The 15,503-nt window shown below is 39.9% G+C and overlaps 1 protein-coding gene across 3 annotated transcripts in view; it reads right to left on the minus strand.

Annotated features, from left to right (window-relative positions):
• The window catches only part of FYN (FYN proto-oncogene, Src family tyrosine kinase), a 159,329-nt gene that overhangs the window by 94,913 nt on the left and 48,913 nt on the right, over positions 1–15,503 (minus strand). For 2 of the 3 annotated variants that reach the window (XM_044288684.1, XM_044288682.1), the window contains exon 2: positions 7,361–7,473. The gene's annotated coding sequence lies outside the window, so the exon portion shown is untranslated. The remainder of the gene's footprint in view (positions 1–7,360; positions 7,474–15,503) is intronic. The other variant, XM_044288683.1, reaches the window with a different exon arrangement.

Below are 15,503 nucleotides of genomic sequence, written 5' to 3' on the forward strand. Positions count from 1 at the left end.
TGCAGCCTTGTAAACACAGACTGGGTGACAGCACTGGAAATGGCAGGAAATATTTTACTACATTTAGTGACTTTGGGAAGGTACTAAAAGAACTTGGATAACCCCTATAAGGGTGTGGATAATCTGCATTCAGATAGTGGGTCAAAGGGAAACAGTAATAGAAAGTGTACATTGCGGTGTAACCTTTTACATCAATATGTGCCCACTGTTTCTGGAGAAGATAGCATACCCTAAGTACTGCAATTTGATCTTTGTATTCGCTTTCCAGAAACATACAAGCAGTAACCCTAGATAAAATGTCATGGAGGTTAGGGGGAACCTCAGTAGAGTCATTCTGCTCTAACTGTGGGCAATATGAAATACAGAGCAGCATTTCAGAGAAGAGCTGGGCACAGAGAGGGATGTCTGCAGGACGGCATCGTCTACCACATGCCTCAGCTTGGTTGAAAGGTCCTTGCCTATGTCCTAATCGAGATAGACCTGTCAATCTAACCATTTTTGGCTCAGGACCAGGATTGTGATGATCGTGTAACCCCTAAATATAACCAATGGAAAGCAGTCGGAAGTTGACAGTCCTCTAAAAAATAAAATCTATGATTGGACAGTTCCTTACTTCTAAACCAACCATTTTACTTTTAAGAAGTATTGTTCCATTTGTATCAAACCATTGGAAACCATTGATCGTTTTCCATTAATTCAAAATATTAGAATCCATTATACTGGATGTACTTTACACTGTCTGCAAAGCTTTCTTGGAAAATCAGCCTAGATCAATAAGATGTATAACAGGGACAGTATGTATTAGTGCAAATCATACACTTCCACATATAGACAAGAAAGACACTTACTCACTTCCTTATACAGGAAGAAACATATTAGCAGACCGTCGTAGTGCATGCCTGTCTGATTGCTGGGGAAACTATTATTAGAAACGACATATCCAAAATCGTCCACTATGTATGTGTGTATATATAAATACATAGTGCTGTATATATAGTCTGTCTATCTATCTTCTCTCTATATTAAAAAGATGAGATAGCACTCCACGTTGGGTGAAAGGGTGTTGACCCATTTATTCCCAAAGCAATGGTTCAGCCCAGTTTTGGGAATAAACTGGTCAACACCCTTTCACTCTATTTGGAGTGCTGCCTCATCTTTTGAATTTGAATGTATTAGTGGATGACTAACCTATCTACCCAGAGGGATTGCACCCAAACTTTCACTAATTGACTGTGCTGCTGTTTTCTTTGCTTTTCTAAGTATCAATATATCTATCTATTCATCTATCTTTCCTTATCGTGCTTCAGGCAGCACACACAAAGGGTTAATATCTTACTCCTCCCATCTAGGACGGAAGACCAACCATTAGTAAACTAGTCTAAGGCCTCTTTCACACTAGCGCTTGCGATATGGCAACAGCCTGCCAGAGATCTCTTTGCATTCTGGCATTGCTGGAAGACTTTTTTTTTTTTTCTTCTGTCCAGGATCTATCTATCTATCTATCTATCTAATATTATATCTATTATCTATCTATCTAATATTATATCTATCTATCTAATATTATATCTATTATCTATCTATCTAATATTATATCTATCTATCTAATATTATATCTATCTATCTCATATCTATCTAATATTATATCTATCTATCTCATATCTATCTAATATTATATCTATTATCTATCTATCTAATATTATATCTATCTATCTAATATTATATCTATTATCTATCTATCTCATATCTATCTAATATTATATCTATTATCTATCTATCTAATATTATATCTATCTATCTAATATTATATCTATTATCTATCTATCTCATATCTATCTAATATTATATCTATCTATCTCATATCTATCTAATATTATATCTATCTATCTAATATTATATCTATTATCTATCTATCTCATATCTATCTAATATTATATCTATCTATCTATCTCATATCTATCTAATATTATATCTAATATTATATCTATCTAATATTATATCTATTATCTATCTATCTCATATCTATCTAATATTATATCTATCTATTTTATATCTATCTAATATTATATCTAATATTATATCTATCTATCTCATATCTATCTAATATTATATCTATCTATCTCATATCTATCTAATATTATATCTATCTATCTCATATCTATCTAATATTATATCTATTATCTATCTATCTCATATCTATCTAATATTATATCTATTATCTATCTATCTCATATCTATCTAATATTATATCTAATATTATATCTATCTATCTCATATCTATCTAATATTATATCTATTATCTATCTATCTCATATCTATCTAATATTATATCTAATATTATATCTATCTATCTCATATCTATCTAATATTATATCTATTATCTATCTAATATTATATCTATCTAATATTATATCTATCTAATATTATATCTATCTAATATTATATCTATTATCTATCTAATATTATATCTATCTATCTATATAATATTATATCTATTATTATATCTATCTATCTAATATTATATCTATCTTTATTACCGCAACAATGTTTTTTCTATACAGCAATAAGTGGGACACAATGTCCTTGTGAGTGATCAGCTATAAGGACATAAAAGCCACAAACAGCCATGGTACTTACAACCTGCTCCTAAGGCCACTTTCACACTTGCATATTATGCTCAGTAGTCAAATCAGTATTTGTATTTGACAAAATCAGGTTTGGAACGTACACAGAAAAGGTATAATGAAAATGGCTTCTAAATACTGATGTAAAATACGAGGCAAGTGCTGCTGTGTGAAAGAAACTTAAATACGTGAAGACTTTCTTATTGAAAGAAGCTGGAAAGCAGCATTCTACTACTATTTATTATACTCACTTGTGTAGCGCTGACATATTCTGCAGCGCTGTACAGACTTTAGCATCAAACTGTCCCCAATGGGGCTCACAATCTAGTTCCCTATCAGTATGTCTTTGGAGTGTGGGAGGAAACCTACACAAACACGGGGAGAACATCCAGACGCCATGCAGATGTCCCACATGCCCATTGTGGATAGATTTCCTGTAGAACACTGCATGCTGCTCTGACAGGACTTCATGAATGTAAAATAGCGCCACTAACTAATTCTAAAATGTAATTTACTAATATATAGCCAGTTATAGTATTTATTAGGAAAACCTAGTACCAAGGTTGAAAACAGGCCTTTGGAGTCAGAGTTGTGAAGTTGGAAGGAATGTACTGACTCCAACATATCACAGGATGGTGATGAAAAGATTGAAAATCCTGATGTTTCCATCATTTTAGTAAACTAAATGTATTATTACTAAGTAATATGAGTGAGCCATTTAGGAGGGAGTTGGAGCTGGATTCAGAGTTGGAAGTTTGGCTTACTGACTCCTGGTTGAGAACCTAGACAGTGGAGCAATAAAAAGTCTCAGTGTAACCCTACCTTGACATACTAAGTATAATGCTCTAAAACTTCTGTGAAAAATAACAGGCCAGATGCAACTAAGGCTAGTTTCACACTAGCGTTCGTCGGTCTGCTCGTGAGCTCCGTTTGAAGGAGCTCACGAGCGGACCCGAACGCCTCCGTCCAGCCCTGATGCAGTCTGAATGGAGCGGATCCGCTCAGACTGCATCAGTCTGGTGGCGTTCAGCCTCCGCTCCGCTCGCCTCCGCACGGCCAGGCGGACAGCTGAACGCTGCTTGCAGCGTTCAGCTGTCCGCCTGGCCGTGCGGATCCGTTCAGACTTACAATGTAAGTCAATGGGAACGGATCCGCTTGAAGATGACACCATATGGCTCAATCTTCAAGCGGATCCGTCCCCCATTGACTTTACATTGAAAGTCTGAACGGATCCGCTCAGGCATCTTGCGCACTTAGAAAATTTTCTAAGTTATTAATGCAGACGGATCCGTACTGAACGGAGCCTCCGTCTGCATTAATATGATCGGATCCGTTCAGAACGGATCCGATCAAGCGCTAGTGTGAAAGTAGCCTAAATGGAAACACGGACAACTTTTCCAACCACTGAAGAACAGCTTGTATTCTGAAGAGTCATTTTTAGGGATTTGGATCTTCACCTCAAAGCCTGACTTCTACCTATTGCTCTAGTGGAAGATGTGGGCAGCCAGCTGTGCCGATGGCAAATGTAAATGGATGACCTTTCTATTTACCAAATGTGTCACTGGTAATGAGGGTTTTCATCATGGCACAATCGATAAAGATCAGTGCTAAACAATAGTTTTATTACTGATGTTTGATCTTCTGTATGCGCACTGGACAATTACTATTACGACTGCTAGAAATAAATTCCAGCTTCTTGTAAGTAATGCTAATGACAACGTCTATTGTCAATCACAGTAAATATGACTTTGATTTGTGCTTCCAAACACTTTTCAGAAATGAATTTACCATGCTCTTATGGAAAATGTAATTAAAAAGATAATTTGAAATAAATAGGTTTATGTTTCTTCCATTAAATGTATCAAGGCAAACTAATTACATATCTCAATTCATTTCATGGGTAGCTTTATTTTAGCTTTGTTATGACTTTGTTAAATAATACATCTTATTTTCATTTTTGTTTTCTATATTACTTTGGCATAATAGTTAATTATGGGCAAAATGATTTCCATTCCATCTTCAGAGTATCCTAGACAACAAAAACATACTCAAAATCAGGCAGTATATTTTCTCATGGTTTGTGGCTGCATAGAGCCAGCAAAAATGGTGTTCATAAAATAAAAAGGTAAACTATTCCCTTCCTAAAAGATTTGATGCATGTAGACTTCATCTATTACAAATTTTCAAAAATGAGCTGGTGTCTCATAGTTCCACAGAAGACACTGGTCGTCTGTGGAATGCTAATCTCATTCAGGTAGGTAGTGATCCTCCATTGAACTCCATGGTACATTTGTAGTTATAGGTTGGGTTTTGAATAAAACCTTAGTCACACGTCAGTGCTTTGGTCAGTGATTGTGAGCCAAAACCAGGGGTGGACCTCCACAGACATAAGGTATAAGGGAAAGATCTGCACCTGTTCTGTGTTTAGAAACGCACCTGGTTCTGGCTCAAAATCACTGATAGAAATCACTGATCTAAGGGCTCGTTCACACAAACGTGTGATTCCCGTTGCCGTATTGCGGACCGCAAATCCGGACATGTGGAACGGAACACTACGGAGTGCTTTCTGGGGTTCCGTTCCGTGCTTCTGTAAAAAGATGGAACTCTAACTTTTTGCGGAACGGAAGGATCGCGGACCCATTCAAGTGAATGGGTCTGCGATACCCATGCGCCTGCCCCACAGACGGTGCCCGTGCATTGCGGACCGCAATTTGCGGTCCACAGCACGGGCTTCACACGTTCGTGTGAACGAGCCCTAACACTGACTGTGTGAATAAGGCATAAATTAAATGAGTTGAAGTCAAACAACTATTGAATTACTGGAATAAAATTTTAGTAACCTGGAGATGTATCGGGAAACAGTTTCCCAAAATTTCAATTTTCATTGCACAAAACAGAGTGACAATTTTCTAGAATGTGACCTGTTGTCGATCTACTCTACAATACGTTTGAGCCAACATTTTCCCAGTTTACTGACATTTTCTTACTTTTACAAAGAGGGGACAAGATTGTAAAGCTTCAGCTGCCAGTCCTTGCTTCTACTGTTGCTCACGTTCTTTTTCATTCCTGTTGTGCTGTTTAAGCAAAACGCAATTGAAAGACTCAATGTATGTTCCTACTGAAAAGAACAGCAAGGTACATCTACAAGCACAAAAGTGCTTGGCTGGCAGCTGAAGTTCACTAATGGTAGTCTAGAACAAAGTAATGTTTGTTATCTAAGTCCTTAGTGTACAAAGTAAATGACTATTGTAATTAAACGCTTCAGTATCCAGAAAGCCTAAAGAATTCTTCAAGTGTTTCCAAATGCTATGTTTTTTTCCCTTTGCGCAGATATTCACACAGCTCAGCAAGTCTCGCCGTCAAAGAGACATGTGGCATTAAAGGGAACCTGTCACCTGGAATTTGTGTATAGATCTGAGGACATGGGCTGCTGGATGGCCGCTAGCACATCCGCAATACCCAGTCCCCATAGCTTTGTGTGCTTTTATTGTGTCAAACAAACTATTTGATACATATGCAAATTAACATATAAGAGTCATATCTTACTTGTGTGACCAGAGAAGAGTCATATTTTCAAGCTCTGACTCATCTCAGGTTAATTTTCATATGCATCAAATCGTTTTTTATACACAATAAAAGCACACAGAGCTATGGGGACTGGGTATTGCGGATGTGCTAGTGGCCATCTAGCAACCCATGTCCTCAGCTCTATACCCAAAATCCAGGTGACAGGTTCCCTTTAAGGCTACTTTCACATTAGCGTTTTTACTGGATCCGGCAGGATTAAGCAAAAACGCTTCCGTTACTGATAATACAACCATCTGCAGCCGTTATGAACTGATCCGGTTGTATTAACTTTAACATTGCCAAGACGGATCCGTCATGAACTCCATTGAAAGTCAATAGGGGACGGATCCGTTTTCTATTGTGTCAGAGAAAACGGATCCGTCCCAATTGACTTGCATTGTGGGTCGTGATGGATCCATCTTGCTCCGCATCCCAGGACTGAAAGCAAACCGCAGCATGCTGCGGTTTGCTCTCCAGTATGAGAACAGAATGCATTTTGGAACATTCCGTTCTGTTCAGTTACGTTTTGTCCCCATTGACAATGAATTGGGACAAAACAGATGACGGATCTCAATACCAGAAAATATTAACGCTAGTGTGAAAGTAGCCTAAGACTTTACATTCCCTTTACCAAAAGGAAACAAGCTGTACCTAAACTAGCTGGAAACGTGTGGATCTTAAATGTTTTTCTGTTTAAATGCTTGTGGATCGTATATGCATGTGTTTAGTCTAATGGTCTGTAACTATTTAGTTGACTTAAAACCACAACTTCCAGCATACTCTGGCAAACAACTGGCTAAGGCGCTGTTCACACTAGCACTGTTCTCTATTCTCTTGGGTCTCTCTTCAGTTTTAACAAGAATAACGTAGTTCGCAGTGCTAGTTTTTTGGGTAAAAAACACTAATCCTTGATGTTGTGATCTGTCACCACCCAGGATGGTAGCCAAAGTGAAGAAAGAATATTTATAGGCTGTATTCTGTATGGAGCGAACACAGGCCACAAGTATGGGAGTGTAAATAATGTGTGTGAATGCCTCCTCACTGGTGGATGGCTACCATATAGTTAAAGCAGATCTGTCATCAGGTCCTAATTGCAAATAGATTGTATAGTGCATTAACTTTTATATGGAAAATCGAAAAAGCAGAGAAGAGAGTGGAAAATAAGAAATTACTTTGAAAGCTCTGACCAAGTCTTCAGTGAAAATGGATCTCCCGTTGATCTCGGCGTTGAAGTCAGATGTCAGCCTCCCACACTGTTGACATGATAGTTCCGCCTCTTACAAACCTTTAGGAATAGAAAAGAAAAGTCAAAATGTTAAAGAAAACGCCTATTCAAATGGATGTAAATGAGAAGCAGATATCTGTCAGCTCCAAAACATCCTCCAAACTAGATTAATTGGTCAGTTAATTGGTCAGTTATTTAGCGCCAAAACCAGTAGTGAAGCCTACTCAGAGATAAGGTATAATGGAAAGATATTCACCTCTTCTGTGTTTTTGACCCAAACCTAGTTTTGGCTCTCGAAAAAATGATGGAAATAACTGAAGTGTGAACTCAGCCCTAGCGACGTATAATGTAAGTGACGTAGAGTCTGGTAATGCAGTAAAATGCAGTGAGCAGACACTTCGGTGCTCACGCACATATTTGAGAGGACTCAATGAGGAGTCCTCTCAATGCATTTTACTGCTGGTTTGTGGGAACACAGAACTGGAATACAAGTGAGTATGAAGATAAAAATTACATAATCAGCCTCAGCACCACTTACACTGCTTACTCTATTTTGGGGGGTGATTTGGAGCTGACAGATTCCCTTTAACATTGCCGGCTGCAATCATTTAGAAATATTGTGAAACAAAGCAACATTTGGAGTTAAGTGTAACGGTCATTTAATTTATTTATTTTTTGCAAATTAATAGTACATATATCTTATTTAAAAAAAGACGCTTTCTCTCCTGCTCCCCTTCCACTTTATAAAATCCAATGCTCAAATCTGTGTTCAGTGGAGATGGCCTGCCTGCTCACTGAAAGATTAGATTACATAAAGAGACTAATTTAGTCAGTTTTAATTAACTTTTGTAGTTACATCTGAATAAATATGATGTCCACCACTACTGCTGTTGCTTTTAAGGGTGTGCTACACAGAGTCAGGAAGCAGGATCCCTTATTTATCTATGTCCTCTGTATGGGCAGACATAAAACAAGCTAGTCCAGTGGTGGAAAACCTATGGCACGGGTGCCAGGGGCGGTACTTGGAGCCCTCTCTGTGGGCATCTGCGCCCTGGAAAAAGTCTATGGTGTACCAATATGCCTTAGACTTTTCCTGCCATTCATCAGCGCAGGACGTAATATGAACAGCACAGGCAAGCGCATTGAATGTAGGCAGGCTATTATAGCTAAATGATAAAGTACATGGAAGATATACTATAGTGGACTGTAGTAAAATTGCTGTGTTGGCACTTTGTGATAAATATGTGGGTTTTGGGTTGCAGTTTGGGCACTCGTTCTGTAAAAGGTTCACCATCACTAGCGCATAAAAAAATAAAATTACTGATTGCAGAGGGAAAACATATATCAAATCATATAATGTTATTCCTCATGTACACCCAAATGACAGCTTAATCTGAAAAATTACACTGTAAAAAGGAGGATGTGAGCCATATTGTATAATCTTTAAGAATCCATGGAGATGGCCTTTAGTTTGTGATGTGATTCTGTTTAGATTTAATTTAAAAAAACGTGGGTTGTGTACAGACACGGCAAAAATGATTGGAGCCAGGGATGCAAGTAGGGAGAATTATGCATTTTAGCTCAACAAAACTGAAAATAAGCATATAGAACACATATTTAGTCACCTTCACTATAAGGTCCTGGTAGAAGTCAAAATGTTAGGATCCCGAAAATCCCATTTGGAGGGATCTTCATGGGATTATGATTATCCCCATAGTTAGTGTAGATAATTTTTGGCGAGAATTTTCGGTGTGTCCATGTGTGTTTTTTATTTTATCATTAGTAGGTTCAAGTTGGGTGAATGGGGTTCAGTATAATCTATAATCCCATGATATGTTTTCGCTGTTAGGTAATTGGAAAGTGCTATTAGGCTTCAAACTTTCATATGAATCAGGTCTTAACTCAGGGTTAAGATCTCCTTTTTACTAGGTCAAACTTGATGAAGGCAAGTCTTGGAATAAACTAAAGGTGGCCATACATTTTAGATGAATTTCAGCAGAACCTACAGTTTTTGGTGAGAACGGCCAACCCTCTAATGTTTGTCGGGGAGTTCTGACTCTACCCCAATAGCAGATGTCCCAGGAAATAAGGAACCATAAAACTTTAAATGATTGTCAATTGGGACATCCCTTTCCATGCACTCTTTTAGGACATATGGACATCATACGAAAGATCGGCTTCTTCTATGAGCCAGAGCAGTAAGCCACTGCAAAGAGACATGGCGTAACAGTTCGTAACAGTGAAAATGAGCAGCTGCATGTAGCTTTCCCCACTAACCCTAACAATTGATAAGTGGAGATTAGATAAGCGATCAGCTGGTAGCTTGGACAGTTTCATCTTATGACGAGGTTGTCCAGTTGAGACAACCACTTTAAAGAGTCACTGTACTGTCACACATTATCAAAATATTCATAAGAGAATGGTGTAAGTAGCAAATTTCAAAATGACCTTAAAGGGTTTCTACCACTTCAGTTTGACCAAATTAGCTTTCAGACACTAGTGATCTGCTAGTGTCTGATCTCCATAACCATGCAATTCTTAGACCTTTGTGTGGCGCCGTTTCATTAAAAAACTAACTTTTATTCCTATGCAAATGAGCCTCTAGGTGCTATGGGGGCGTCTTTTCATCACCTAGAGGCTCGGTCTACTCACACTGTATGCCCGCTCATCTCGTCTTGAATGCCTGCCTCCATCACAGCCATCGGACGAATTCTCGCGCCTGCGCCGTTCACTTCTGTCTTCTGACTTCATGACAGATGTGCGCCGACTACGTCACAGTGAGGAATGCCGGCATCAGGAGAGCGGCCTTCACTCACTGCGCCTGTGCCTAAGACAGAAGTGAATGGCGCAGGCGCGTGAATTCGTCCGATGGCTGTGATGGAGGCAGGCATTCAAGACGAGATGGGCGGGCATACAGTGTGAGTAGACCGAGCCTTTAGGTGCTGAAAAGACGCCCCCATAGCACCTAGAGGCTCATTTGCATAGGAATAAAAGTTAGTTTTTTTATGAAACGGCTCCACACAAAGGTCTAAGAATTGCATGGTTATGGAGATCAGACACTAGCAGATCGCTAGTGTCTGAAAGCTAATTTGGTCAAACTGAAGTGGTAGAAACCCTTTAAAAAACCTGCCTGCTTCCACCTGTAAAGAAGCTGTATGGCCACTTGGGGTCTCACTTCCACCTAATTTGCAGTTCACTGCCTGTTGTCAGGCAAGATCTTTCCCTAGTAAAAGAGACAGAGTTAGCGAGAGAGAGAGAGCTAGCTGAGATCCTGAGTCTGGTAAAAGCACTGTTTCTACACTGCTTCTGAAGAGCAGAGAAGCTCCTGTGTGTCTGATTTCCACCTCCTTATCTGTTCTGAGAGCTGAAAACAAACATAGTGGGAAGTAAGGGAAAGGACGTCACAGTAGTACAGTGCTGGCAGATTTCACGGAAGGGATACGCCTCCTGCTTATCAGTGAAATGCATCTAGCTGCGCAGCTGAAACTGGGAATAATATGGCTGAAAAAGGCTTTAGGGAAGCCCAAAAAAAAAAAAAACGTTCCTTCACATTTATGATAGTACAAAGGAGCATAGCCATTATGCAAACTTTTTTGAAAATACAGATACGCTAAGGAAAAAGAGTCTGCCAACTTTCGAAACCATGCTAAAAGTAGCCATAAAAACACAAAAGGAGAAATTTAGCAAAGACCAATGTTTTACACCGGTTTTTGAAATCTCCTGTGCTGCCAGGGGATGCTCCTAATTTGTGACGAGGCTTACGCTTCATCATAAATTTGTCACATCCTCCATCAGTCTGTGTTTTGAAATTAAATGTACGGGAGCTCAGAGCTGCCATGGATTCCTGTCATCATTTGCTCCAGGCGCAAATGAAAATAAGTGTGATGGGCCGGCAGGCCTCACCCCTCCCTCACTTGTCACGCTCCTTTTTTGGAAAGTGTCAGGGGTGGTGTAAAAACGCCACTTGTGACAAAATTTGTGAGAAGTTGTGTTTTACACCAGAAAAGTGGCACTGGAAGATAATAAATCTCCCTCAAGGGGTTTTAAGGGAGTTCCTCCTAATGTGTTCAGCCACATGTACAATAAACTAAACATATGTACATAAGATATGCTTAGTAAATAAGGGGAAAGGCACCAGGACTTTACATAAGTCAGGGATCAGCAACCTTCAGCACTCCAGCTGCTCTGAAACTATAACTCCTAGCATGCACACTTTCTTGGCTGTTCTTGTCACTTCCAGAGAAGTGAAAGGAGGACTCTGGGAGTTGTAGTTTCAGAACAGCTGGAGTGGCGGAGGTTGCTGACCCCTGACACGGCTGATGAGGGACACCAAATAAAATCTCTGCAAACATTGTGCTCAATGTCTAAGCAGTGAAAATAGCCTTTCAGCACAACTTAGAAATAGGGTCAATAAAATAACACTTAGAAGGAACATAAGCAGCCTGCTGACCCATGCAAAGTCATTTCAAATGTCATTAGCGCAAAAAACGCAATTAGCAGCCCGCGCCGTTATCACCGCTGTATGCAGCTACTGCCTGGAACAAGCAGATAAATAACTTTATTTATAAGAAAACAAATGACATTAGCTTTGTCATTCGAAGTTCATACATCACTCCGACATCTGTCCACGCTTCTACCAGGTAGTGAGAGCGTACAAAAAAATCAAAAGATATTAAATTACAATTCATTTAATTAACACGACATGGCAGAATGAATCCATAGATCTGTACTCATTATACTCAGGCTTCCAGCATTTTCTTCTTTAAGAGGAGAACACAATGCGTCGCCTTGCAATGTTTTTTCCCCTTTTTTTTTGTTCTTCTTTTTGCCAGAAGGTATTTGTGTTCTGTGACCCCGCCATTTAAACCAGGACAGAGCAGCCTGTTTCTTTTCACAGATGGCAAAAGATGCAGGACATGTCTTCCCTTCCTGTTCCTTTCATCAGCCACTCGCTATTTCCTACAATACAATTCCCTCCGTTTTTAACGGAACTCTTCCACGGTTTCTGACATCGCTGCTGCATACTTGGGTTGCCATGTGTCAGGGAAATCATTTGGCAGCCTGGAACAGGACAACAGTGACTGAATGTGCCTAATCTGCAGATTTGCTTAAAACGCAGCCTCGCATTTCCTTAGAGGACAGTGAGCTGTTTGTTACAGAGATTTTGCTGCAGCCAGTCTAATCGACAAACAGGAGATTTGACAAATCCTGCAGAGATTATTACCACGCTCCCCCCCAGACCACCCCCCAACCATGCTGGAGATTTGTACACACATTTATCTAAAACAGAAATGACACTTCTATTAAAATGTAAATTTAATAATGTACAGTACATTTTAGGGTGCTTCCCCCCTGTATTTTGCAGTCCATCAAGGGTATTTATCAGGAGAGCTTGTAAACGATTACCGTTCAATGGATGCTTCTGCAGATTCCATTTACCATCAGCCGCTCCCATGTCTACTTACTGCATGCCTCTGTAAAGAACAGCACAGCCGTCTGCATTATTCCACACAGCAAAAAAAAGATGGAGGACACACGTCGGGGGAATGGGAGCTTAGGAATACATTTGATGTAGGCGCAGTGAACCTTCCTGCACTTACGGCAGACACTACAAAGCACAGTGTGAAAGCACTTTAATCCTCAGGATAGGTCATCAGTATGTGATCAGTGGGAGTTCAACACCCAGGACCCCCACCCCCCCGCCAATCAGCTGTTTGAGAAGGCACCAGCGGTCGCAGTAGCGACACGTTCATCAGTCCTGTGGCCTAGGAGCAGCCCATAGAAGTGAATGGGGCTGAGCTGTGATACCAAGCATAGCCCCTATATAATGTATGACACTGTGCTAAGTGAGCAGGGAGAAGGCTGGGGTGCTCACAGGAACGCTGATGCCTTCTCAATCAGCTGATCGGCAGGGGCCCTGGGTGTTGGACCCCCACCGATCAGATATTAATGACCTATCCAGAGGATAGGTCATCAGTATTAAAGTTTTGGAAAACCATTTTACATTTTTAAAGGGGTTCCTCATTTATTGCTACATGGATATTTGTGCACACAAGAATCATATAAAGAACCTCATGGACATGGCAATATCTCTATTGTAAAGATCGAAAAAATTGAGCCAGTAGACTGCTATGGTTCCATACTATACTTGCCTCAAATTTACACGTGTATGATTATGAAAGTCATAAATAGTGAACTGAAATCCACGGTCCTCAAGACTGGCTGGAACCTAGGTATTCAAACTAGATGTATACAGTCAGGTCCATAAATACTGGGACATCGACACAATTCTAACATTTTTGGCTCTATACACCACCACAATTGATTTGAAATGAAACAAACTAGATTTGCTTTAACTGCAGACTGTCAGCTTTAATTTCAGGGTATCTACATCCAAATCAGGTGAACGGTGTAGTAATTACAATAGTTTGCATATGTGCCTCCCACTTGTTAAGGGACCAAAAGTAATGGGACAATTGGCATCTGAGCTGTTCCATGGCCAGGTGTGTGTTATTCCCTCATTATCCCAATTACAATGAGAAGATAAAAGGTCCAGAGTTTATTTCAAGTGTGTTATTTCCATTTGGAATCTGTTGCTGTCAACTCTCAAGATGAGATCCAAAGAGCTGTCACTATCAGGGAAGCAAGCCATCATTAGGCTGAAAAAAACTAAACAAACCCATCTGTGAGATTGTTTGGAACATTTTTAAAAAGAAAGTGAGCTGAGCAACACCAAAATACCCAGAAGACCACGGAAAACAACTGTGGTGGATGACCGAAGAATTCTTTCCCTGGTGAAGGAAACACCCTTTACAACAGTTGGCCAGACCAAGAACACTCTCCAGGAGGTAGGTGTATGTGTGTCAAAGTCAACAATCAAGAGAAGACTTCACCAGAGTGAATACAGAGGGTTCACCACAAGATGTAAACCATTGGTGAGCCTCAAAAACAGGAAGGCCAGATTAGAGTTTGCCAAACAACATCTAAAAAAGCCTTCACAGTTCTGGAACAACATCCTATGGACAGATGAGACCAAGATCAACTTGTACCAGAGTGATGGGAAGAGAAGAGTATGGAGAAGGAAAGGAACTACTCATGATCCTACTAATGAACTACTTCACAGTGCAGATGGACAATGACCCAAAGCATACTGCAAAAGCAACCAAAGAGTTTTTTTTAAGGGAAACCATGCAATGGCCAAGTCAATCACCTGACCTAAATCCGATTGAGCATGCATTTCACTTGCTGAAGACAAAACTGAAGGGAAAATGCCCCAAGAACAAGTAGGAACTGAAGACAGTTGCAGTAGAGGCCTGGCAGAGCATCACCAGGGATGAAAGCCAGCCTCTGGTGATGTCTATGCGTTCCAGACGTCAGGCTGTAATTGACTGCAAAAGATTTGCAACCAAGTATTAAAAAGTGTAAGTTTGATTTATGATTATTATTCTGCCCCATTACTTTTGGTTCCTTAACAAGTGGGAGGCACATATGCAAGCTGTTGTAATTACTACACCGTTCACCTGATTTGGATGTAAATACTCTCAAATTAAAGCTGACAGTCTGCAGTTAAAGCACATCTTGTTCATTTCATTTCAAATCCATTGTGGTGATGTATAGAGCCAAAAATGTTAGAATTGTGTCGAAGTCCCAATATTTATGGACCTGGCTGTATATTGTGATGAGTGCTTTAAAGGGCATCTTATGAAACTGGCTGAGCTGTTACATGTGCACTTGGCCGGTAAAGGCATCTGTGTTGGTCCCATGTTCATATGTGCCTACATTGCTGAGAAAAATGAAGTTTTCATATATACAAATGAGCATCTATGAGCAATGGAGATGTTTCCATTACCCCTGGAGTCTCAGCTTTCTCTGCAACTGCTGTGCCCTCTCTACTTTGATTGACAGGGCCAGGTGCTGGGGTAGTGAGTTCCAGAGTATGGAGGGCGCATGTGAGAAATCTTGTAGACGATTGTGTGAAGAACAGACGAGAGGAGAACAAAGAAGAAGGTCCTGTGACGATGGGAGATTACGCGTGATGATATATTGGGAAGGCAGGCAACAGATGTAAGGAGGGGACAGGTTGTGGACAA

The sequence above is a fragment of the Bufo gargarizans genome, chromosome 4 (assembly GCF_014858855.1).
Source record: "Bufo gargarizans isolate SCDJY-AF-19 chromosome 4, ASM1485885v1, whole genome shotgun sequence".
NCBI classification, from domain to species: domain Eukaryota; kingdom Metazoa; phylum Chordata; class Amphibia; order Anura; family Bufonidae; genus Bufo; species Bufo gargarizans.